Consider the following 11,069-nt stretch of genomic DNA (forward strand, 5'->3'; position numbering starts at 1 on the left):
CTTTGCTAAGGTCGTCTTTCAGAAGAGGTTTTGAGCCTAACCTAATGTGTAGATGGTGAGTTGTTACTTGTGGTTCGGTTCAAGCTTTAATCAAGTCTATCATGGGATTTGAATGTTTAATGCATCAGGCTCTCGCTATATTAGCTTTTTAAATCATACTCTGTTAGGAAGAAAAAAGTGCATGAAAATAGTAACTGAGTGTGCACAAAAACTCTTACAACCACGAGAAATAATAAGTGTGAATTCATAAGGAGCAAAACACATATAGACAATTGTTCGGATGCGATTTAGGTTCTTTGCCATTTAGTTACTTGGGCATACCGGTTCACCCTCGCAAGCTTTCTAATAAAGAGTGGAAATGCATCGAAGATCGAATTGAAAAGAAGCTTAGCTGTTGGAAGGGCAAGTTGATATCGTACGACGGTAGGCTAGTGCTTATTAACTCAGTACTTACTAGTATGCCTATGTTCCTGCTATCCTTATTTGAGGTACCCAAGGGGGTATGGAAGAGACTAGATTTCTTTCGATCTCAATTCTTCTGGCAGTCAGATGAGGCCAAGAAGAAATATCGCCTAGCACGATGGGATATAATATGCCGGCCCAAGGATCAGGGAGGGCTAGGTATTGAGAACCTGGAAATTAAGAATAAATGCCTTATGAGTAAATGGCTTTATAGGTTATGATGCGGAGCAACCTTCCATCATCCCCATGGACTCTACACCAACACATCAAGCCCCACGTGGACCTGTGACAAGAGCGAGATCACCTGCTTTGGAAACCGAGGTGAACTCCTTCCTACTTGAGTTGCATACGGATACGAATGGGACTTGGTTGCTACCTCACCAAAATATGCTATGTCTCATTAGGTACAAAGAGGAACACCACCATGAAGCTCAGGAGCACCACCAAGGAGAAGGAGGACCACCCCAAGGCCACGCGAACCAAGACGGTGTGCAATAGCAGCAACACTGGAAGTCCCAGGTGACCCCGTGCGCACGGGCCTCCGAAACCCCGTGCCCACGGATTGCCCATGAAGTTGGCGCTGGAGCACCCCGTGCGCACAGGCGTGTACCGTGCCCAAGGGACCCCCGTGCGCACGGGCCCAACTTACCCCATGCGCACGGGCCTCCTAGGATGGCCGGTTGAGATTGCCCTTCGCCCTCCTCTTCATCTCTTTCAACCCCAAGGCTATATAAGTCGTACCTAGAACCATGTTTAGGGTTAGCAAAGTATACAAGAGAGATTAGAGAGCTTTGTTCCTTGTACCCACTCCTCTAGGAGATCAAGACCTCCTAGGAGAAGATCCCTAGTGGATATGAAGCCCCCATCTTGGGAAGGATCCCCATCATAGGATCATCAAGACCTCTCTCCTCTTAGGATTGGGATGAACTAGTATCTTGTATCTTTGCTTTGTTGTTCTTGAATCATTATGACCTCTTGTATGTTCTTGGATCTAGCATATGTGTGATTGGATCTAGTCAATTTGAGTGTTTTCCCTCTCTTGTGTTCTTCATGTTCTTCGTGTTCTTGGGGATACCCCCTCCAATTTGTGAAAGATCTCCACTTAGGGTTCCATCCTATAATAGGTTATCTGTAGATACTGACGGTATGTGGGCTCAGATATTACACAACAAATATCTGCAATTGAAAACTCTTGCCCAAGTCATCGTGAGGCCGAATGATTCGCCGTTTTGGAAGGGGCTTATGAGAACGAAAGACTTGTTCTTTCGTAGGACCAAATTTATTATTGGCAATGAGATGATGATGTCTACTACACAACCTTCTTCTTGTAGACGTTGTTGGGCCTCCAAGTCCAGAGGTTTGTAGGATAGTAGAAAATTTCCCTCAAGTGGATGACCTAAGGTTTATTAATCTGTAGGAGGCGTAGGATGAAGATGGTCTCTCTCAAGCAACCCTGCAACCAAATAACAAAGAGTCTCTTGTGTCCCCAACACACCCAATACAATGGTAAATTGTATAGGTGCACTAGTTCGGCAAAGAGATGGTGACACAAGTGCAATATGGATGGTAGATAAATGTATTTGTAATCTGAAATTATAAAAACAGCAAGGTAACTAATGATAAAAGTGAGCGTAAACGGTATTGCAATGATGGTAAACAAGGCCTAGGGTTCATACTTTCACTAGTGCAAGTCCTCTCAACAATAATAGCATAATTGGATCACAAAACTATCCCTCAACATGCAACAAAGAGTCACTCCAAAGTCACTAATAGCGGAGAACAAACGAAGAGATTATGGTAGGGTACGAAACCACCTCAAAGTTATTCTTTCCAATCAATTCGTTGGGCTATTCCTATAAGTGTCACAAACAGCCCTAGAGTTCGTACTAGAATAACACCTTAAGACACAAATCAACTAAAACCCTAATGTCACCTAGATACTCCAATGTCACCTCAAGTATCCGTGGGTATGATTATACGATATGCGTCACACAATCTCAGATTCATCTATTCAACCAACACAAAGGACCTCAAAGAGTGCCCCAAAGTTCTACCGGAGAATCACGACGAAAACATGTGCCAACCCCTATGCATAGGTTCATGGGTGGAACCCGCAACTTGATCACCAAAACATACATCAAGTGAATCACGTGGTAACCCATTGTCACCACAGATACGCACGGCAAGACATACATCAAGTGTTCTCAAATCTTTAAAGACTCAGACCGATAAGATAACTTCAAAGGGGAAACTCAATTCATTACAAGAGAGTAGAGGGGGAGGAGAAACATAAGATCCAACTATAATAGCAAAGCTCGCGATACATCAAGATCGTGCTGAATCAAGAATACGAGAGAGAGAGATCAAACACATAGCTACTGGTACATACCCTCAGCCCCGAGGGAGAACTACTGCCTCCTCATCATGGAGAGCACCGGGATGATGAAGATGGCCACAGGAGAGAGATTGCCCCCTCCGGCAGGGTGCCGGAACGGGTCTAGATTGGCTTTCGGTGGCTACGGAGGCTTCTAGCGGCGGAACTCCCGATCTATCATCTCTTCGGAAGTTTTAGGGTATATGGAGATATATAGGCAGAAGAAGTACGTCAGGGGGGCCACGAGGGGCCCACGAGGGTGGAGGGCGCGCCTTGGGGGGTGGGCGCGCCCCCTGCCTCGTGGCCTCCTCGTAAGTCCCCTGGCGTGCACTCCATGTCTTCTGGGCTTGTTTCGTTCCAAAAATGAGTTCCGTGAAGTTTCAGGTCAATTGGACTCCTTTTGATTTTCCTTTTCTTCGAAACCCTAAAACAAGGTAAAAACTGAAACTGGCACTGGGCTCTGGGTTAATAGGTTAGTCCCAAAAATGATATAAAAGTGTATAATAAAGCCCATAAACATCCAAAACAGTAGATAATATAGCATGGAGCAATCAAAAATTATAGATACGTTGGAGACGTATCAGCATCCCCAAGCTTAATTCCTACTCGTCCTCGAGTAGGTAAATGATAAAAACAGAATTTTTGATGTGGAGTGCTACTTAGCATAATTTTAATGTAATTCTTCTTAATTGTGGTATGAATATTCAGATCCGAAAGGTTCAAGACAAAAGTTCATATTGACATAAAAATTATAATACTTCAAGCATACTAACTAAGCAATTATGTCTTCTCAAAATAACATGGCCAAAGAAAGTTCATCCCTACAAAATCATATGGTTTGGTCATGCTCCATTTTCATCACACAAGAATGTTGTCATCATGCACAACCCCGATGACAAGCCAAGCAATTGTTTCATACTTTAGTAATATCAAACCTATAAACTTTCACGCAATACATGAGCGCGAGCCATGGATATAGCACTATGGGTGGAATAGAATAATGGGGGGTTATGTGGAGAAGATAAAAAATAGAAAGTCTCACATCAACGAGGCTAATCAATGGGCTATGGAGATGCCCACCGATTGATGTTAATGCAAGGAGTAGGGATTGTCATGCAACGGATGCACTAGAGCTATAAATGTACAAAAGCTCAACAAAAGAAACTAGTGGGTGTGCATCCAACTTGCTTGCTCGCGAAGACCTAGGGCACTTGAGGAGGCCCATTGTTGGAATTTACAAGCCAAGTTCTATAATGAAAAATTCCCACTAGTATATGAAAGTGATAACATGAGAGACTCTCTACTATGAAGATCATGGTGCTACTTTGAAGCACAAGTGTGGTAAAAGGATAGTAACATTGTCCCTTCTCTCTTTTTCTCTCATTTTTTGGGCCTTCTCTTTTTTATGGCCTTTCTCTTTTTTTGGGCCTTCTCTTTTTTATGGCCTTTCTCTTTTTTTATTCCTCACTTGGGACAATGCTCTAAGAATGATGATCATCACACTTCTATTTATTTACAACTCAGTGATTACAACTAGATACTAGAACAAAGATGACTCTATATGAATGCCGCCGGCGGTGTACCAGGATTGCGATGAATCAAGTGTGACATGTATGAAAAATTATGGACGGTGGCTTTTCCACAAATACGATGTCAACTACATGATCATGCTAAGCAATATGACAATGATGAATGTGTCATGATGAACGAAATGATGGAAAGTTGCATGGCAATATATCTCGGAATGGCTATGGAAATGCCATAATAGGTAGGTATGGTGGCTGTTTTGAGGAAGATATAATGAGGTTTATGTGTGAAAGAGCGTATCATATCACGGGGTTTGGATGCACTGGCGAAGTTTGCGCCAACTCTCAATGTGAGAAAGGGCAATGCACGGTACCAAAGAGGCTAGCAAGGATGGAAGGGTGAGAGTGCGTATAATCTATGGACTCAACCTTAGTCATAAAGAACTCACATACTTATTGCAAAAATCTACAAGTCATCAAAAACCTCGGCACTACGCGCATGCTCCTAGGGGGATAGATTGGTAGGAAACGACCATCGCTCGTCCCCGACTGCCACTCATAAGGAGGACAATCAAATAACACCTCATGTTTCAAATTTGTTACACAACGTTTACCATACGTGCATGCTACGGGACTTGCAAACTTCAACACAAGCATTTCTCAGATTCACAACTACTCAACTAGCATGACTTTGATATTATTACCTCCATATCTCAAAACAATCATCAAGCATCAAACTTCTCTTAGTATTCAATACTCTATATGAAATTTTTTACTAATCTTGTATACCTAGCATATTAGGATTTTAGGAAAATTACCATGCTATTTAAGACTCTCAAAATTATTTAAGTGAAGCATGAGAGTTCATCTATTTCTTCAAAATAAAACTACCACCATGCTCTAAAAAATATAAGTGAAGCACTAGAGCAAACGACAAACTACTCCGAAAGATATAAGTGAAGATCAATGAGTGGTCAAATAATTATGCAACTATGTAAAGACTCTCTAACATTTAATAATTTCAGATCTTGGTATTTTATTCAAACATCAAGAAAAACTAAATAAAATAAAATGACGCTCCAAGCAAAACACATATCATGTGGCGAATAAAAATATAGCTCCAAGTAAAGTTACCGATGAACGAAGACGAAAGAGGGGATGCCTTCCGGGGAATCCCCAAGCTTAGGCTTTTAGTTATCCTTGAATATTACCTTGGGGTGACTTGGTCATCCCCAAGCTTAGGCTCTTGCCACTCCTTATTCCATAGTCCATCGAATCTTACCCAAAACTTGAAAACTTCACAACACAAAACTTAACAGAAAACTCGTAAGCACCGTTAGCGAAAGAAAACAAAAGACCACTTCAAGTTACTGTAATGAACTCATTCTTTATTTATATTGGTGTTAAACCTACTGTATTCCAACTTCTCTATGGTTTATAAACTATTTTACTAGCCATAGATTCATCAAAATAAGCAAACAACACACGGAAAACAGAATCTGTCAAAAACAGAACAGTCTGTAGTAATCTGTAACTAACGCAAACTTCTGGAACCCCCAAAATTCTAAAATAAATTGCTGGACGTGAGTAATTTATCTATTAATCATCTTCAAAATAATTAACTAAATAGCACTCTCCAATAAAAAATGGCAGCAATTCCCGTGAGTGCTAAAGTTTCTGTTTTTGACAGCATGATCAACAAGACATTCCCCAAGTCTTCCCAAAGGATCTACTTGGAACAAACACTAATTAAAAGCATAAAACCACAACTAAACAGAGGATATATGAATTATTTATTACTAAACAGGAACAAAAAGTAAATAACAAGAATAGGATTAGGTTGCCTCCCAACAAGCGCTATCGTTTAACGCCCCTAGCTAGGCATGATGATTTCAATGATGCTCACAAAAAGGATAAGAATTGTAACATAAAGAGAGCATCATGACGAATATGACTAGCACATTTAAGCCTAACCCTCTTCCTATGCATAGGGATTTTGTGAGCAAACAACTTGTGGGAACAAGAATCAACTTGCATAGGAAGGTAAAATAAGCATAACTTCAAAACTTTAAGCACATAGAGAGGAAACTTAATATTTTTGCAATTCCTACAAGCATAAATTCCTCCCTCATAATAATTTTCAGTAGCATCATGAATGAATTCAACAATATAACCAGTACGTAAAGCATTTTTTTCATGATCTACAAGCATAGAAATTTTATTACTCTCCACATAAGCAAAATTCTTCTCATTCGGGATAGTGGGAGTATCATAAGAGACTTGGATACTATAAATTGTTTCCACATTAAAAGAGTAATGTTCAGAAAAGGGGTAACCGTAATCATGACAGGTTTTATAAATATAATCCTCAGTACTTTTTATAGCATATGTATCATCACAATAATTATCATAAGTAGGAGGCATGTTATTATCATTATAAATTTGCATATCAAAACTTGGGATACTAAAAATATCATCTTCATTATACGTAGCATACCCAAGCTTGGGACAAACATTAATTGCAGCGAATATATTCTCAAATATGTCATCCTCATCAAACATAGCTTCCCCAAGCTTGGGCCTTTTCATATCATAAGCATAATCACTCTCATCGTTAATAGTATGGATAGCACCAATAGTATAGCAATTATCATATTCTTTCAAGTAAGTGCCAAAAAGATTTTCAAGATCATAAGAAGTATCTTTATCTTCCACAATTATATTTTCATGAGGCACAATAGTAATAGGAGCACCATTATTTGGGAGGGATACCTTTTTACCTCTCTTCCTTTTTCTTTTCTTCTTCTTCACCACATCATGTGTGGGTTCAATCCTCTTTTTGGAGCTCCTTATTAATGAGATTGGTTGAATAGGAGGCTCCTCCTCATTACCTGATTCATCATAAGAAATAATAGGAGGATATTGGGAAGTCTCTTCCCTTTCATTAGTATTCTCTTCATCTTCTATTTGTTTTCTTTTCTTTATGTAGTTGGCAATATAAGGATTTTCAATGCAATTCACCGCACAATACATATAAATTTTCTCTAGATCAAAATGAAGAACTTTATCAAGGGCAAATTTTGGAATATCCTTAGTTATACGTATCATTTCTTCATAGCCCATAAGCAAAGTATGTTCATTATACTGTGCAAGGAAAATCAAGTCATCACAGTTTTTGGACATGATTAGATAATGAAACAATTTGCATCGGATAATTAAATGACCACGTTCATTACAAAGCTCACAAGTATGACCAAGAAAATTTAAATTTTCAGCACAATCATCTAGCTCTTGTTGTAACAATTTAGTTTCTAAGTACTTATGCTTCTTGCAATATCTATCTGCTCTATTTGGTGTGTACTTACAAACCCAATGCACTCCACAAAAATTGACATGTTTATAGGAGACATTTTCATCATAACTAGTGCAATCATCATTAGTGTCATGGATATTCAAAGAATTCGTACTAACAACATTGCAATCATGCTCCTCATTCAAATATTTAGTTCCAAACATTCTAATGCATTCTTCTTCTAGCACTTGAGCACAATTTTCCTTTCCATCATACTCACGAAAGATATTAAAAAGATGAAGCGTATGAGGCAAACTTAATTCCATTTTTTTGTAATTTTATTTTATAGACTAAAGTAGTGATAAAAAAACTAAAAGACTCGATTGCAAGATCTAATGATATACCTTGAAGCACTCACCTCCCCGGCAACGGCGCCAGAAAAGAGCTTGATGTCTACTACACAACCTTATTCTTGTAGACGTTGTTGGGCCTCCAAGTGCAGAGGTTTGTAGGACAGTAGCAAATTTCCCTCAAGTGGATGACCTAAGGTTTATCAATCCATAGGAGGCGTAGGATGAAGATGGTCTCTCTCAAGAAACCCTGCAACCAAATAACAAAGAGTCTCTTGTGTCCCCAACACACCCAATACAATGGTAAATTGTATAGGCGCACTAGTTCGGCGAAGAGATGGTGATACAAGCGCAATATGGATGGTTGATAAAGGTATTTGTAATCTGAAATTATAAAAACAGCAAGGTAACTAATGATAAAAGTGAGCGTCAACGGTATTGCAATGATGGTAAACAAGGCCTAGGGTTCATACTTTCACTAGTGCAAGTCCTCTCAACAATAATAGCATAATTGGATCACATAACTATCCCTCAACATGCAACAAAGAGTCACTCCAAAGTCACTAATAGCGGAGAACAAACGAAGAGATTATGGTAGGGTACGAAACCACCTCAAAGTTATTCTTTCCAATCAATCCGTTGGGCTATTCCTATAAGTGTCACAAACAGCCCTAGAGTTCGTACTAAAATAACACCTTAAGACACAAATCAACCAAAACCCTAATGTCACCTAGATACTCCAATGTCACCTCAAGTATCCGTGGGTATGATTATACGATATGCGTCACACAATCTCAGATTCATCTATTCAACCAACACAAAGGACCTCAAAGAGTGCCCCAAAGTTCTACCGGAGAATCACGACGAAAACGTGTGCCAACCCCTATGCATAGGTTCATGGGCGGAACCCGCAAGTTGTTCACCAAAACATACATCAAGTGAATCACGTGATATCCCATTGTCACCACAGATATCCACGGCAAGACATACATCAAGTGTTCTCAAATCTTTAAAGACTCAATCCAATAAGATAACTTCAAAGGGGAAACTCAATTCATTACAAGAGAGTAGAGGGGGAGGAGAAACGTAAGATCCAACTATAATAGCAAAGCTCGCGATACATCAAGATCGTGCCAAATCAAGAACACGAGAGAGAGAGAGAGAGAGAGAGAGAGAGATCAAACACATAGCTACTGGTACATACCCTCAGCCCCGAGGGAGAACTACTCCCTCCTCGTCATGGAGAGCACCAGGATGATGAAGATGGCCACCAGAGAGAGATTTCCCCCTCCGGCAGGGTGCCGGAATGGGTCTAGATTGGCTTTCGGTGGCTACGGAGGCTTCTGGCGGCGAAACTCCCGATCTATCATCTCTTCGGAAGTTTTAGGGTATATGGAGATATATAAGCGGAAGAAGTACGTCAGGGGGGCCACGAGGGGCCCACGAGGGTGGAGGGCGCGCCCAGGGGGTTGGGCGCGCCCCTGCCTCGTGGCCTCCTCGTAAGTCCCCTGGCGTGCACTCCAAGTCTTCTGGGCTTCTTTCCTTCCAAATATGAGTTCCGTGAAGTTTCAGGTCAATTGGACTCTGTTTGATTTTCCTTTTCTTTGAAACCCTAAAACAAGGTAAAAACAGAAACTGGCACTGGGCTCTGGGTTAATAGGTTAGTCCCAAAAATGATATAAAAGTGTATAATAAAGCCCATAAACATCCAAAACAGTAGATAATATAGCATGGAGCAATCAAAAATTATAGATACGTTGGAGACGTATCAGATGACACTAGTAGAAAAAGGGGCTTTCGTTTGGGCCTGGCCAGCCCATTAGTCCCGGTTCTGCCACGAACCGGGACCAATGGAGGCATTTGTCCCAGTTCGTGAGCCGAGGGGGCCGGCCATGGCCTCGTGGGCATTGGTCCCGGTTCTTCTGGGCCCATTTGTCCCAGTTCTTGGCACGAACTGCGACCAATGGGCCTCGCTCCTGGCCCACAACTATTGGTCCCGGTTCGTGGCATGAACCGGGACAGAAGGATGTCCTTTAGTCCCGGTTCCAGCCACGAACCGGGACCAATGAGTTGCCTATATATACCCCATCGCCGGTGAGCAGAGCACTCCACAGTGCTCTGTTTTTTGCTGGCCAGCGAGGGGGGGGGGCATTGGGTGCTCTAGCTCACCTCCTATGCACATGAGGTGTTTGATGAAATGCACGAGCCACATTAGTTAAGCTTTCTCCTCTCGAAGCTCGACCTCCGAGCTCCATTTTTTTCCGAGATTGTCTAGGTTTAGCGGTCCGTCACGCCCCGTCCTCGTCTTCACCGCCGTCGATCGCCCGCGCCGATATCGTCGCCGGCACCACCGTGGTGAGCCTCTTGTTCTTATCTTCTTTCTGAAAGAAAAAAAAATCTTACTTTAGATACATACTTGTCTAATTTTCTTACTTTTGACACACATAATTATATATAATGCACGCAGATGAACCGGCAATGGATGTACGGTGACAGACACACCTCTGAGTACATTAAGGGCCTGCATAATTTTCTCTAAGTGGCTGAGGAAAACAAGCAGAATGGTTTTATGTGTTGTCCATACCCTAATTGTGGGAATATGAGGTCTTACTTTGACAAGAAAATCCTTCACACCCACCTGCTTTATAAGGGTTTCATGCCACACTATAATGTTTGGACGAAGCACGAAGAAATAGGGGTTATGATGGAAGACAACAAAGAAGAGGAGGACGATGACAACCATGTGCCCCCTGAATACGGTGATGTTGCAACAAGGGAAGCTAAAGATCAAGAGGAAGCTGAAGATCCAGAGGAACCAGACGATGTGCCCGATGATGATTTCCGCCGGGTCATTGTTGATGCAAGGGAAAAGTGCGAAAGTGAAAAGGAGAAGCTGAAGTTTGATCGCATGTTAGAGGATCACAAAAAACGGTTGTACCCCAATTGCAAAGATGGCAACACAAAGCTCGGTACCGTACTGGAATTGCTGCAGTGGAAGGCAGAGAATGCTGTGCCTGACAAAGGATTTGAGAAGCTACTGAAAATATTGAAGAAGAAGCTTCCAA

This window comes from Triticum dicoccoides, chromosome 2A (assembly GCF_002162155.2).
Source record: "Triticum dicoccoides isolate Atlit2015 ecotype Zavitan chromosome 2A, WEW_v2.0, whole genome shotgun sequence".
NCBI lineage: Eukaryota > Viridiplantae > Streptophyta > Magnoliopsida > Poales > Poaceae > Triticum > Triticum dicoccoides.